At 33.5% G+C, this 15,816-nt stretch overlaps 1 long non-coding RNA gene across 1 annotated transcript in view; it reads right to left on the reverse strand.

The window, feature by feature from the left end:
- LOC129022495 (uncharacterized) overlaps positions 1-4,187 on the reverse strand; it is a 78,361-nt gene extending 74,174 nt beyond the window's left edge. Inside the window, exons 1-2 of the long non-coding RNA XR_008496444.2 lie at positions 4,041-4,187; positions 2,264-2,321 (exon numbers count right to left, since the gene is read on the reverse strand). This is a non-coding gene — a long non-coding RNA (uncharacterized LOC129022495). The remainder of the gene's footprint in view (positions 1-2,263; positions 2,322-4,040) is intronic.
- Between the last annotated feature and the right edge of the window lie 11,629 nt (positions 4,188-15,816).

A 15,816-nucleotide genomic window follows, 5' to 3' on the forward strand; every position in this document is an offset into this window, starting at 1 on the left:
AAGGAGAGGTAAAAAATAGTGTGTTTTTCTTTACCTCCTGAGTCTTGGCCAATCTAAGAAAAAAGTAGATACGTTCATATGGAACTACAATATAAGCATTGACACTGAAAGTGGAGTTGGTAAAGAACATTTAAAATCTGTGGTCAAAGTCCTTGCAAATTCTCCATCTCCAGCAATGCCCACAATACCAATCTCAATACCAGGATATCACACCTAGGAAAATGCACATTTTCAGGCTTCATGTATTTAGCTAGACTTGTTGTTAAACAGGGTAGAACAATAAAACAAAAACATGAATGATTCAGTAATGCTTGCAACTTATAAGAAATTACTTCTACCCAATCAAGAAGAGTGAAGAAATGGATGCCATTCACCAACATGATGAACAGGCACAGCAAAAAGGTGGAAATGTTTCTCAAGATGTAATCCCTCCACATGGAAAGTGGAGTTTATGTAAATGAAAATCTCTTCCAGCAATCTTCCTTTATTCATTAATATTGACAAGAAATTTCTAAAACTGCCTCTAAATATTGTGTATATCATGTCTAGACATAATAATTTTAACTTTTTTCATAGTTTTTTTCCACTGAGAAGGCCCATGTTTGAATATTTTCATATATTTATCTCTGAAAGAAGTTAATTTTACAAGATTCATCATCTAGAAATATATATTCTCTTGTTACAATTTCTGCTTACTTCTTCAGTTTATTATGAAACTTGAAAACATAAGTGGATAAACAATCTCCAATGTGCACCACCTGTGGAATTATTCCCTTCCCTAAAATACTTCTTTTTCCCCAAAGTCAGTTTCACTGGTCAAGACTACGCATTTCTACTCTCATTCTTCACAATATACCTCTTTCACTATATTTTCATGAAATCGTGCTCTTTGGATTAATGTAGAAAGAAAACATGCTAATAACATTAGGAATGCCTCAAAAAGTATAACTATACTCTCCCCATTTTTCTGAAAACATTTGTTTCATACTCTTTGTAGTGGGTGTTATTTTAAGTTGTAAAATATATTGAAATTAGCCAGGCATGGTGATGTGCACCTGTAGTCCCAGTCACTTGGGAGGCTGAGGCAGGCAAATCGCTTGAACCCAGGAGGTGGAGGTTGCAGTGAGCCAAGTTTGTGCCACTGCACTCCAGCCTTAGAGATTGAGTGAAACCTTGTCTCAAAAAAGAAAAAAAAAAGAAATAAATAAAAGAAAAAAGATATTGAAGTAATTGCAAGAATTTCATTTAAAAGTAAGCCCTTTTTATAAGAACTTTTTAAAGGCATTTATACACATTTTAGGTTTTTATTTGTTTGTTTGTTTATTTGGACAGAGTCTTGCTCTGTCACCAAGGCTGGAGTGCAATGGCGTGATCTTGGCTCACCGCAACCTCCACCTCCCGGGTTCAAGCAATTCTCCTGCCTCAGCCTCCCGACTAGCTGAGATTACAGGTGCCCGCCACCATGCCCAGCTAATTTTTTGTATTTTTAGTAGAGACGGGGTTTCACCATTTTGGCCAGGCTCGTCTTGAACTACTGACCTCAGGTGATCCACCTGCCTCAGCCTCTCAAAGTGCTCGGATTGCAGGCGTGAGCCACCGTGCCTGGCCATTTTAGGTTGATTTTTATATTTCTGTTTAAATTATTATGTTTTTTAAATTGGAAAAGAAAATGAAACTTAAATATATATATATATATTTAAAGACTCTCCTATGACCACAGAGTCAAGTATAAATGCAGCACTCCGATTGAGGCAATCAAATCCACAGATCTGATTTTAGAAAGCTATGCTTTAAAATGCCATGTTGTCATCTCTTTTTTCTCTTGTGCTCTCTCATTTTGTCTCTCTCTTTTTCCCATCCACAATTCTATCCTTTGCCTTCCCACTTACCAATCTATCTACATATCTAGTATCTATCCACATATCTAGTATCTATCCTTCTATCCATCCAATCAACTGACATATCTATCTTTTACATATGTGTACTTTTTTTCTTGTTTCATACTCAACTGATGAAATTGATGGAATAGTTGAGCAATGTTAGTGAAATAACATATTGTCACACACATTTATTGAATGGATATTGTGTTGTGAGAATTATAAGGGTATCAAAAAAGCAATACACAAAATCTAGAACAGTTGCCTGTGTTTAGAAAAAAAATACATTTCCTCGTAAGTGATCATTTTAAAGAAACGTTTACATGCACACTCAAGAGCAAACTTTCACCCACGCAATGTTTGATGTATAAGCATATAAAAGTTACCTGTATAACAAATGTTTCCATCAAAGGAGAAGCTCTACCAACACACTTGAAATATGATCTATAAAAGTGAAATATACAATATATAGTTATTATGTTAGCACTCATAGGAATTAGCACTCATAGGAAGCATATATACCACGAATTAGAGTAAATGAAATAAACGTCATCAATCAAGTAACATCAAAAACACTTGTCTGAATGATTTCAATGATTTCAATATGTCTGGTTAAAGTTTGTTTTCTTTGTGTTTGTTTTAACTATAAATCCCAAAATAAATTTGCCTATTATTCACTGATTTTATGGAAATTGTAAGTTGCTTATTTAAGGACATTAAAAATACTCTTTAGCAGTACCCCGTCTTTATTTTTTACTGTGAAGCTGTGTTAATTTCAAAGAAGTTAACATTACCAAAGAAACAGCTATTTTAATTCACCTAATGTAAACATTATTATAGATATGCTATATATCTATATATGTGGTTGTGTAATGTGTGTTTTTATGTACATACAGATGTGTATATATTTATATACTATATATATATATAAAATGCTAACTCTAGCCTTATAAACCCTTTTAAATTTCAAATAAAAATCATAAGGTATGCTTGATGTCACTTTACTTTTTAATTCAAAAAAAAATTATAAAATGAAAAGAAATCCCTAAAAGAGACGGAATATCAAGAAGGACTCAATTGCTAAAGTAGGTCAAGGGCAATTAAATTGCCTTCTTAATATGTCTGCTTATAATTTGATTATTTCTGTAAATTATATTTTTACAAAGTTTCTTTGAAAATATTGTTATTTTGTTTTGATAAGCTTTTAAGACACATTCACACACGTCTTATTGCCTGTCAGCCATTTTCTTTCATCATAAAAGTCATTTTGTTAGGGTCTTGATTTAATTATAGACTCTATTCATTAGGGCAACTGACCAACTGAAGAATCCCTACTGCTTTATTCAATAGAAGTATTCCTGGAGTTTTGTGTTTAATGCACTCCATTTTCCCTAGTTCATAAAGCGCGAAAACTTATATTTTATTCAGTATTTTTCTTGGCTCTCTGATTGAATCAGTTTCCAAGGAATGAGACATATGTGTGAGTTATATCTCCTTTACAAATATTCTTTCTTGCAAGAAATTACTTTTTCATTGCCAATATGGGGATTGGCTAGGCTAAGTACTCATGTATGCCTATTGTGAAAATGTGTTTTATTGAATGGCCTTAAATCTTTATGTTTCTTGTCATAAAAATCCATAAGGAAAGAATATTGCAAAAGATTTAAAAATTTTTTAAAATGTGTATATTTGTAAGGTTAATTTAATTAATTGTTGTCAGTAAAATAATCTTGACACCTAAAGGACTTTTTAATAAACACATTGACAGAGTTGTTTCTTCTGCTATGCATCCTGTCTTCTGCACCATATTGATTTTAAGGTCCTTAGGTGTGGGAATTTGTTTTGGACAATATTGGATAGAAGGTCCTTGAAGAGTATAATAGGGGTGTGTGGTGGGGGAAAATTAGTATTTCACTTTTCTTAATAGCCATTGTTGAACCATGCACCCAAGCACTACAACAATGGTTCTGTATCCACAGCCCACAATGGGATTCAACCTATGAACTTTGTAGGGGAACAAAAAAGTTAAATCTTTATGTTCACTAATATATCTAACTGAAATTTAGTACATCTTAGATATATGCAGACAATACAAAGTAGTATTAGAGTGCCTGGCCTATCTTGTCGCCAATTAAAATTTTGTATATTTTCATATCACATTACCTTGCTGCAGATATACTGAAATATGTTGACTGGAGAATAATTCTCTGGGTGACCTTAGACCAACCCATTTCTCCCCATTTTTTCACTTACAGTTCTCAAGAATGATTGCAGAATGTGTTGTGAATGCAATGTCCTGAGATAAGAAAGAACTATCTGGAACAGTCTGGTCTCTTTCCCAGTCCTTCCCTAGAAACAGAATGTCCTTCAATGCTTTAACCCAGTGATCCATGGAACTCTGTGGTTATAAAACCCATTATGTGCTGGTTTCCAGGGCCTCTTAGCCATGGTGCAATTAAGGTATGCACAGATAAGACTTTATCTACCCTGGGCAGCTTTCCTGAGCCATGGCAGGCTGGCTTACAAGCAATACTAGGCTTCTGTTGTCTCTTTCTGTCTATTTGTAAGTAATAAATCTACTTCATATAACTCATTATGTATAGGTGTTCTATCTCATCAAACAAAAGCAAGTTGGGAACCAGTGCAGAGTGAACCTGCTTCACATTTAAAATCAAAACTACCACAATATTTTGCTACTTATTAGTCCAACCTTAAGACTTCATCATTTGATGTATCAATATGATCACATACATAACTGAATTTTATAGTCTCTATAGTTTGACTAATATGTTTCAAAATAATTAAATTTATTTGTAATCCTAAGTATTTTATTTTATAAATGTATAAAAATTACAGTGAGCACACAGGAAACAAAGGCAAAAATAGGCCAATGAGGCCTCATCAAACTTAAAAGTTTTCATTTGTCAAAGGATATCATGAACAGAGTAAAAAGAGAACCCATGAAATGGAAGAAAATATTTGTAAATCACATAGCTGTTAAGAGGTTAATATCTAGCATATATAAAGAACTCCTACAATTCAAGAACAAAAGTTCAAGTAACCCAATTAAAAGTAGGTAAAAAACTTGAATGAACATTTCTCCAAAGATGATATGCAAAGTCCAGCAAACATGAAAAGATGCTCAGTATCATTAATCATCAGAGAAATTCATTTTCCTGTGAGATATCACCACACAACCATTGGGATAGAAACTATCAAAAACAAAACCAGAAAGTAACGAATGTGTTAGCAGGGATGTGGACAAGTTGAAACCCTTGTGCATTGTTGGTTGGATTGTAAAATGGTGCAACCTTTATGGAGAACGATACTGACTTCCTTCAAAAAATTACAAATACCAATATCATATGATAATCAGCGATCACACTTCTAGGTATTTACCCCCCAAAAAAAGTGAGGTTCTCAAAGAGATCTTTGTACGCGCATGTTCATAGCAACACTATTTACAGTGTAGATATAGAAAGCATAATAGTTGTTACCAGGGGCTGGGGAAAGGGGGAAAGGAGCTTTGTTGTTTAATCCATACAGAGTTTCAAATTCCTCACGATAAAAACATTTTGGAGATCTTAACACTACTAAACTATACACTTAAAAGTGGAGAATTGTACGATATGTATGTTTTACTTCAGTAAAAATCATATACTGAGAACGAGCCTGTAAGCTTCACTGGATTTTCCCAGTCTTTGGTGTGAAAAGGGTTACAAATCCCTACACTAGAGGAATATTGGACAAGCCTGATTTGCCCCTTCATACTGATTCTCTCAGAACAAGTTTATTAATTTTTAATCTTCTGAGATGAATCATCATACAATTCCTCAGTTTATGAAAGTATCTCTGCACAGCCTAGCATTTTGAAAGGAAAATAGAATAATAAATAATGTTCCTAGCCAACAGTTACCTGACTTTAGTTGAGACTGCCATGTGTACATATTTGAAAAAGATTTGGAAATAATCAGAAAGAAAACCCTCTCTCTCCTTCCTCAAAAATTATCTACAACTCCTAGGATTTTCTTCACAATTTCCAGATTTACATAAAAATTATGAAAATCTAGTTAACTAACATTTAAAGGAGAATAAGATTTTATCTTATAGACAATAAGTGCCAGATATGGAGATAAATGATCTTATTATCTTATTAGAATTGAATTTTTGTGGCTGAGTTTTTGAATAAACCAAGACTTACAATATTCCTGTACCCTATAAAGCACATTGACTACTGATTCTCTCCTGCTTCTGAAAAAAGGCACAAATTGAGAGGGAAGTTTATATGTTCTATCTCAGATACAAGCAATAACTTTCCATACCAGGGAGATTGATGGTAATTATCTCCACATCCCTATAGTACTATTATTAATGATAATGGTGACTCAAATTGGAAGCCCTTTGAATATAAGAAAGTGGTTGTAAAAACTGAAATTTCAACCTGGTGAATTCACATGTAATCACTTAAACTTACAGAACTTTCCAAAAGGATGGAACTGGCAATTGCAGAGAATTTATTCAACTGGATTTGGCCTTTTGATTTTATGTTTGAGAGCTAAGTTTGTATAGAAGTGCTCATTAAAAGAAAAAGTTACAGAATCATATACTTGAGACATTTTTGGAAAAATAATATATAAGCATAAGTTGTCTTTTGCCTATTTATTAAAGCCATTCTAGTGTTCGAGAAGTGGTGTTTCTTGTTTTCATGTGCACTTTCATAGTGGATAGTGATGTTGGGCATTTTTTATATGATTATTAGCCATATATAATTATTCTTTAAAGAAAGAGCTATTCAAATCCACTATACTTTTTGATTTATTTTCTTTTACTTTTTTTTAATTAGGGATTTTCTTTTCATGTTATGATTTGAAATCATTCAGGACTTTGTTTCTTTTGATGCTTATAATTCTTTAACCATTTCAGAAGTAACTGATGCGTTTATAATGCTACAACAGAATCTTATTAGGTGACTGTATTGTGTATAGGGTGGTCATAACAAAGTACCACAGACTGAGTAGTTTAAACAGCGGGAATTTATTGTCACAGTTCCGGAGGCTGGAAGTCTGAGATGAAGGTGTGCAGAGGGTTGGTTTCTTCTGAGGCCTCCCTTCTTGGCTTATAGGTGGCCATCTTGTCCCTGTGATTTATTTTGTTAGTTATTGTTCTAGGAACAACAATATGAACTTCAAATTATAGCATTCAATTTAAGAATAATAGCAGCTTTAATTCCTTAAACTATGGAGAATTTGCTTCAATATAGCTCCATTTCATCTTCCTCAACTTTCGGCTATGATTGTCACACACAGGTGTATCTCTGAGATATTGAGGCTTTGGTTGGACACCACTGCAATAAAGCTCTTATCACAATAAAGCATGTCACACCAAGTTTTTTGTTTCTTAGTGCATATCAAAGTTATTTTTACATTATAATGTATTCTATTAACTATGCAAGCATTATGTCTGAAACAATCAATGTACATATCATAATTGAAAAATATTTTATTGCTAAAAAATCTCTTACTTTGTGCAGACACACAAAGTAAGCACATGTTGTTGGAAAATGGTGTTGATAGACTTGTTCTACACAAGTTTGCCATAAACTTTCAACTTGTGAAAAAAACAAAACACAGTATCTTTAAAACACAACAAAACAAAGCACAATATGAGTTATGCCTGTGCATTACATCTATATGTTATAAACTTATTTTTAAAATAATTATTTTATACAATTTTATTATTTATAAAGAATTTAAAAGAAGTATATGGACTTTTATATTTTCCTAAATATTTGTATTTTTGGTGCTTTCTCTGTATTTGCATATACTTGTATTATTACCTGGTGAGATTTCCTTTCAGCTTAAAGTTCTCACTTTAATATTTCTGGTAAACAGCTCTGCCAGTGATAAATTATTTCTTTTTTCCTTATCTGAAAATGTCTTTATTCAATGTCTCTGGACTCAATTATATGATTTTTCTCCCCTCAGCTTTATTAATAAATAAAAATTGTATGTATTTACCATACAAGTATTCTAAATCCATTGTGGTCAGTTCAACAATGTTCACAGTATCTTCCCCAAGAGCAGATTTCACCTTAAGAAACCACTTTCTTTGCTTATCCATAAGAAACAACTCCTCATTCGTTCAACTTTTATCATGAAATTGCAGCAATTCAGTCACATCTAGTTCTCTTGCTATTTCTACTACATTTAGTACCCTTTAAGCCAGTTCTCTTCATCATCCCAGCTCTCACTCATCCTTTCCAATCTCTGTTTTTTTCCACTCTTAACCTCCACGTGATCAACTAGATTTTAGTTCCCACAGACTAGTGAGTACTTGCCATATTTGTATTTTTGTGCCTCGTTTATTTTGCTAATGATAATGATCTCCAGATCCATCCATGTTGCTGCAAATGACATGATTTCAATTTTATGGCTGAAAAGTATTCTACTGTATGTATACACCACGTTTTATTCATCCATCCATTGACAAACATATAGGTTGATGTTATATATTTGCTGTTGTGAATAGTGCAGCAATAAACATGTGAGTGCTGGTGTCCTTTGATATATTGCTTTATTTTCCTTTGGGTAGATATCCAATAGTTGGATTACTGGATTGAACAATAATTTTATCTTTAGGTTTTTTGATAAATCTCCATGCTGTGTTCCACAGTGGCTGTACAAATTTATATTCATGTGAACAGTGTATAAGCGTTTCTCTTTTTCCACATCCACACCAACATCTGTTATTGTTTTGCCTTTTTACAATAGTTATTCTGACTGGATTAATAACACATCTCATTATAATTTTGATTTGTGTTTCTTCATTGATTTTGAACATTTTCTCATATACCTGCTGGCCATTTGTATGTATTCTTTTGAGAAATACCATTTCATGTCTTGTCTCCAATTTTTAATGAGATTATTTATATTTTCCTGTTGAGTTGTTTGAATTCCTCATACATTCTGGATGTTAGTCTCCCATTGGATGAATAGTTTGCAAATATTTTCTTCCATTCAATAGGCTGTCACTTTACTCTGTTGATTGTTTCCTTTGCTGTGCGGAAGATTTTTGGCTTAAAATAGTTCCATTTGTCTATTTTGTTTTTGTTGCCTATGATTTTGGGGTCTAGGTCATAAATTCTTTCCTAGACCAAGGTCCATGAAAGTTTGCACTAGGTTTTTTCTTCTAGGGGTTTTATAGTTTTTGGTCTTAAATGTAAGTTGTTTATCAATTTTGAATTGATTTTTGTGTATGGTAAGAGATAGAGGTCCAGTTTCATTCTTCTCCATGTGACTATCTAATTTTCTCAGCACTGTTTATTAAAGAAGGGTTTATTTCCCCAATGTAAGTTTTTGTCAGCTTTGTCAAGATCAGTTGAGTGTAAATATATGACTTTATTTCTGGGTTCTTTATTCTTTTTAATTGGTCTGTGTGTCTTTTTACCAATACCACACTGTGTTGATTACTACAGCTTTGTAGTATATTATGAAGTCAGATAACGTGATGCCAGCTTTGATCTTTTTCTTAATATTGTTTTGGCTATTTGGGGTCTTTTTGCTTCCATATAAATTTTAGAATTTTTTCTAATTCTGTGAAGAATTATGGTATTTTGATTAGGATTTTTTTGAATCTGTAGATTGCTTTGGGCAGTATGGTCATCTTAATGATATTAATACTTCTTATCTATGAGCATGGGATATTTTTCTATTTGTGTCATCTTCAATTTCATTCATCCGTTTTTGCAGTTTTCTTTGTGGAGATCTTTCACTTTCTTGGTTAAATTGATTTCTGGGTATTTTACTTTAGTGTAGTTGTTGTAAATGATACTGTCTTCTTGATTTCTTTCTTGGCTACATTATTTATGTACAGAAATGCTACTGATTTTTGTAACTAGATTTTGAATCCTGAAATTTTACTGAAGTCGTTGATCAAGTTCAGGAGTCTTTTGGCAGAAACTTCAGGATATTCTAGGTACAAAATTATATCATCAGTGAATAAAGATAATTGTACTTCCCTTCCTATTTTTCCAATTTGTATGCATTTTATTTATTTCTCTTGCCAATTGTTTTGGCTAGGACTTAGTACTATGATGAATGGGAGAGGTGAAAGTTTGCATCTTTGTCTTGTTCCAGTTTTTAGCCGGAATGTTTTCATCTTTTTCTGTTCAGTATAATGTTGGTTGTGGGTTTGTTATATATGACCTTTACTACTTTGAGGCATATCCTTTCTGTATCAAGTTTGTTGAGAGTTTTTGTTTTGAAAGGATGTCAAATTTTATTACATGATTTCTTTGTGTTTATTGAGATGATTATGTGGCTTTTGGCCTTCATTCTGTTGAAGAGATGTATCACATTTGTTGATTTGCATATATTGAACCATTCTTGCATCCTTGGTATAAATTCCACTTGATCATGGTGTATTATCTTTTTGATGTGTTGTTGGACTCAATTTGATAGTATTTTGTTGATTTTTGTGTCAATGTTCATCAGGGATATTGGCCTATGTTTTTCTTTTGTGTGTGTCCTTGTCTAGTTTTGGTATCAGGATGATACTGGCCTCAAAAACTGTGACAGGAAGAAATACTTTTTATTCAGTTTTCAGAACAGTTTCAGGAGGATTGGTATACCAGTTCTTTGTACATTTGGGTAGAATTCAGCTGTGAATCCACTTACTCATGGGCCGTTTTTGTTGCAAGACTTTCTATTACTGATTCAACCTTGCTACTTATTATTGGCTTCTTCAGGTTTTCTATTTCTTGCTGATTCAATCTTGGTAGGTTATATGCTCCCAGAAATTTACCCATTTCCTCTAGGTTTTTCAGTTTGTCGGCATATAGTTGTTCACAAGAGTCTCTGATGCTCCTTTGTATGTCTGTGGCATCAGTTGTAATATCTTCATTTCTGATTTTGTTTATTTGGGTCTTCTGTCTTCATTTCTTGGTAGTCTAGCTATTGGTTCATCTCCCATCAGTTATCTTAACTAAGTCATCTGGATAATTTGCTGTAGCTTCTACATCAGCACTTCCTGTTTCATCTTGGGATTTTTGCTGTAGATACAACTGCTTTCCTTGAACCTCGCTGATCCACCTTTGCCAGCTTCATACTTTTCTTCCACTGCTTCCTAACTTCTCTGAGCCTTCATAGAATTGAAGCAATTTAGTGCCTTGCTCTGGATTAGGCCTTGGCTGAAGGGAATGTTCTGGATGGTTTCCAGAATCATTTATCCAGACCACTAAAGCATTTTTTACTATCTGTAATAAGACTATTTTATTTCCTTATTATTTGTGTGTTCACCGATGTAGCCCTTTTAATTTACTTCAAAAAATTTTCTTTCCATTCACAATTTGGCTAACTCTTTGGCATGTGATGCCTAAATGTTGTCCTTCCCAGCCTTCCTCTCCAAGCTTAATCATGTTTTCTTCACGTGCCTTCTTCACTCAGTGTAATCATTTTTAGCTTTTAATTTAAAGTGAGAGACGTGTGACTCTTCCTTTCACTTGAACACTTAGGAGCCATTGTAGGATTATTAATTGGCTTAACTTTAATATTGTATTTTTCTCAGGAAATAGGGAGAATTGAAGAGAGAAGGACAGATAAAAGACACGACCAGGTGATGGAGCAGTCAGAACACATATAACATTTATCAATTAAGTTCACTACCTTACATGGCATGGTTTGTGGTGTCTTAAAACAATTAAATAGTAACATCAAAGATCACTGCTCACAGATTACTGTAACAGATATGATAACAAAAATGTTTGAAATATGGTGAGAATTACTAAAATGTGACAGAGACATGAAGTGAGCACGTGCTGTTGGAACAATGAAGCTGATGGTCTTGTTATACACAGAATTGTCACAAATCTTCAATTTGTAAAACACACAACATCTGAGAAGTGAAATAAAGCAAAGCATAATAAAATGAGGAATACCTGTACAATGTCATGTTTTGATCTACGTATACACTGTAAAATGGTTAACACAATCAAGTGAATGGATGTATCTATCATTCTACATTTATCTTTGTGTGTGTGTATTGTGGGAACATTTAAGATCTAATTTCTTGGCGAATTTCAAATATACAATTCAGTGTTATTAACTATGGTCACCATTGCTATACATTAGATCTCCAGAACTTATTCATCCTGCCTAACTGAAACTTTGTGCTCTTTGACCCACATCTCAGCAATACTCCCGCTCCCAGCCCCTGGCAACCACCACTCTACTCTCTGCTTTTGTAAATTCAACTTTTTTAGATTCCACATATAAGTGAGATCATAACATATTTGTCTTTCTGTGACTGTCTTATTTCACTTAGCCTAATGTTCTTCAAGTTCATCCACCTTGTGACAAATAGTAGTATTTCTTTCTATTTAACACTAATAATATTCTAGTGTGTGTGTGTATGTGTATGTGTCTCACATTTTCTTTATCCATTTATTGCTTGGTGGGCACTTAGATTGATTTCATACCTTGGCTATTATGAATAATGCTACAATAAACATGTGAGTGCAGATATCTCTTTGAGGTCTTGATTTCAGTTCTTTTAATATATATCCATAAGCGGTATTGCTGGAATTTACATTCATACTATTCTTATTATATGAAGGACCTCCATATTGTTTTCCATAATGGCTATATTAATTTACATCCTCACCAACAGTATGCAAAGATTCCCTTTAGTCCATATTCTTTCCAATACTTGTTACCTTTTGTCTTTTTGACAGTAGCCATTTTAACAGGTGTGAGAAGATATCTCGCTGTGGTTTTGATTTGCATTCCTTTTGATGCTTAGTGATAGTGAACATTCTTTAGTATTCCTGTTGTCCAGTTGTATGTTTTCTTTTGAGAAATGTCTATGTACACCTTTTTCTAATTTTTAATCAGGGTATTTGTTTTTTTGCTATTGAGTTTCTTATATATTTTGGAAACTAAACTATCAGATGTTCAAATCAAGTTACATTCCTCCGTTTATGAAGCTATTGATTTTTACAGACAGCCTGTTCTAGTTAAAGTACCATGCTATAGATCTGGGTAGAAAATAGCAGTTCACCCAGGTAACAACATGTCAGGCTGCTCCTGCTCTTACTCAGTGTTGAATCATTTTAAATAAATAGTACTTCCCAATTTGTTGAATACCTTTGATTTTAATAGCCCTGAAAAGATTCCTAAAATGATAACATTTTAAAATAAGTTTTTATTGGACCTAGATTATAAATAGTGATGAATATTTATCTTGGAATTCTTAAGGAATATGTGCAATATCCCCTAAGAAATAAATGAAATTTATTACCCATGTAAAACAAAGTATGTTAATACCATAACCACAAAGGTATACATGGATAGCGCTATTGTCAATAGGGCCACCATTTACAATACAGTCTTAATGTAGCAAGATTTGCTGTTTATTCTAGCAATGGAGACTGTATTCTCTCACTAAAGTATTTAAGCAAAGGGGGCATTAATCCCTGATGTCTACCCTTGATGTGTCACTTCTCAGAGGAAAAACGTTTTACTTGTAGTACAAAGATATGGATGGCTAACTTGAAGAGTTAAGAAACGAAAGTGGAAATCTTTCCTCTAACCAAGCCCAAAGTTATTTGATAGTGGCACATGTTAGAGAAAGAAATGAGCTCACTAAAAAAATGCCAATCTATTTTCAAAAACATAAAGTGTGAGTTATTTTAGTGAAGCTTATTGTGCAAAAATGCTTAGTAACATGAATACTTAGTAGTACATTCTTTCAAATGTATTGTGCTATTAAATGTAATAGATTAGAATCATAATTTCTACATATCATTAAAAAGCAGCTGTTGTGTTTATTTTCTGACCCCAAATTCTTCCCAGAAATATACATTTATTTAAAATCTGGCATACTTATTCAGAAACTGTTCATTGCATCATTAATTTTCAAACTATAACCTGAAGGTTATCAGATTTTTCATCATTACTATTGTGAATGCTATGTTTAGAACAGTCATATGTCAAAAATATTTTATAAATGTAGATGGTGCCCAAAGATTGTAAGAAATATATTGTGACCAAAACTTTAGCATCTTAAGGATCTCTGTCATTACCTACCATCAATTTCAAGTAAAAATTGAACTAATAAAATTAAAAGAAACATGTTACTGAGATATGACTACAACAAAAGATTTCGTTTTAGAAGGGAAGACAAGTGTACGTAACTGCTGGACAGCAGACTGTGTTCTCTCCTACAGAAATCATCTTTAGCAGGTGGGAATTGCTCAGTGATCAAGAATAGCTTCCACACAGAGTAGCCACAAAAGGAAAGCATAGCTCATTAAAATGTTAATAACATGACAAGAGGTAAATGTATTCATGAGAATATTAAAAATGTGAAACAATAGCATTTTTACATGCAGCTCAGTGTTTACATCCAAATAAGCCTAATCATGTGTTAAATATTGTAAAATATATTTAAGTAATAGACATATGAGCATTAAAAAGTGAGATAATGTCAGAAATTGGCAAATAACCTGATCATATAGAGACAATAAACCAGGGTAAGTCTGAGAGATATTTAGAAAGCAGTCCATAGTCCAATCTGATTTCTACTTTTTGGAGGCTCAGTTTGTCAACTTTCTGGGTATTGACAGAAAAGGGGGAGAGTAGAATTCAGGAGGGCAGACAGAAGACCACTGGACTAGACAAGAGGCAATCTTGCTTAAATTTAGGATTGCAGGTGGAGAAAAATGGTTGGATTGAAAATATGACTTTGAATATAGAACTTTCTGATAGGTTAAATACTGGGATTTACACCACAGTATTAGAAAAAGGAAGTTGTCATGATAGAATCATAGGTTTTTGGTTTTAGCCACAGGGTCAACTGATGGTATCAGTTGCTGAAATAGAAAATACCAAAGAACAAGACAGATTGGGGAGAAAAGATTCTAAGCCAACTGTTAGTGGCATGTTAACTTTGAGATGCTTCTTGACATCTAAGCTGAAATTTTGAAGATTTTTAAAGATATTTAAACTGAATTCATGGAAGAGGTATGTGCACCATCAGCTTTATATTTAAAGACACAGAGATATGGGGTCATATTGAGAGTGAATGTATTTAGAGAAAAGCAAATGACTGAGTCTTGTGTCGCATATTTAACCACTCACCAATTGGTTAAAAAATGAGAAGTCACCAAAGGAGAGTGGTGAAGACATTTAAACGATACATCATTGACCTTCCCTCAAGGAACGTACATTTATAAAGACAGATATGTGCTTTCATTACTATAATAGGGGGAAGCTTTGATAAGTGTATCAGTTGCTGTATGTATAAATAAAGTCCTACTACATTTCAGATAAGAAACATGGCCAGGCAAGATGGCTTATGCCTTTAATCTCAGCTGTTTGGGAAGCCAAGTGGAAAGATTGCTTGAGGCCAGGAGTTCAAGGCCAACCTGGATAACATAAGAAGACCCTGTCTCTATAAAAAAGTTAAAAATTGGCTGAGCATGGTGGCACATGCCTGTAGTTCTAACTACTCTTGAGGCTGATGTGAGGGGATTGTTGGAGCCTGGGAATTTGAGACTGCAATGAGCTAGGATTACCCTATTACACTCCAGCCTGGTCAACAAAGGCAGACCTTGTCTCTGAAACAACAACCAAAAGAAAACAAAAGGAAAAAAGAAGAGAAAGCTAACTTTTAGCCAGGGATAATTTAGAGTTTTCTTGAAGTTTCTGCTCTGCCCCTTCTCTTCTTTCAAATAATCTGTTCTTTCAAGAGTTTCAAATGAATGAACAATGTGTCAATGAATGCGCCACTGTCCCTCATAATCTCCTTTCTCCATTCAGTGCTGGCTGGTTCAGTGTAGTTACTTCCTATACATGGTCAAGCCAGTCATTGACTAGACAGTGTCCTGTGGCTTTGCATGGAAATAAATTGAGATTTATTCCAGTTAACTGAAGCAATGAGT

The sequence above is a fragment of the Pongo pygmaeus genome, chromosome 22 (assembly GCF_028885625.2).
Source record: "Pongo pygmaeus isolate AG05252 chromosome 22, NHGRI_mPonPyg2-v2.0_pri, whole genome shotgun sequence".
NCBI classification, from domain to species: domain Eukaryota; kingdom Metazoa; phylum Chordata; class Mammalia; order Primates; family Hominidae; genus Pongo; species Pongo pygmaeus.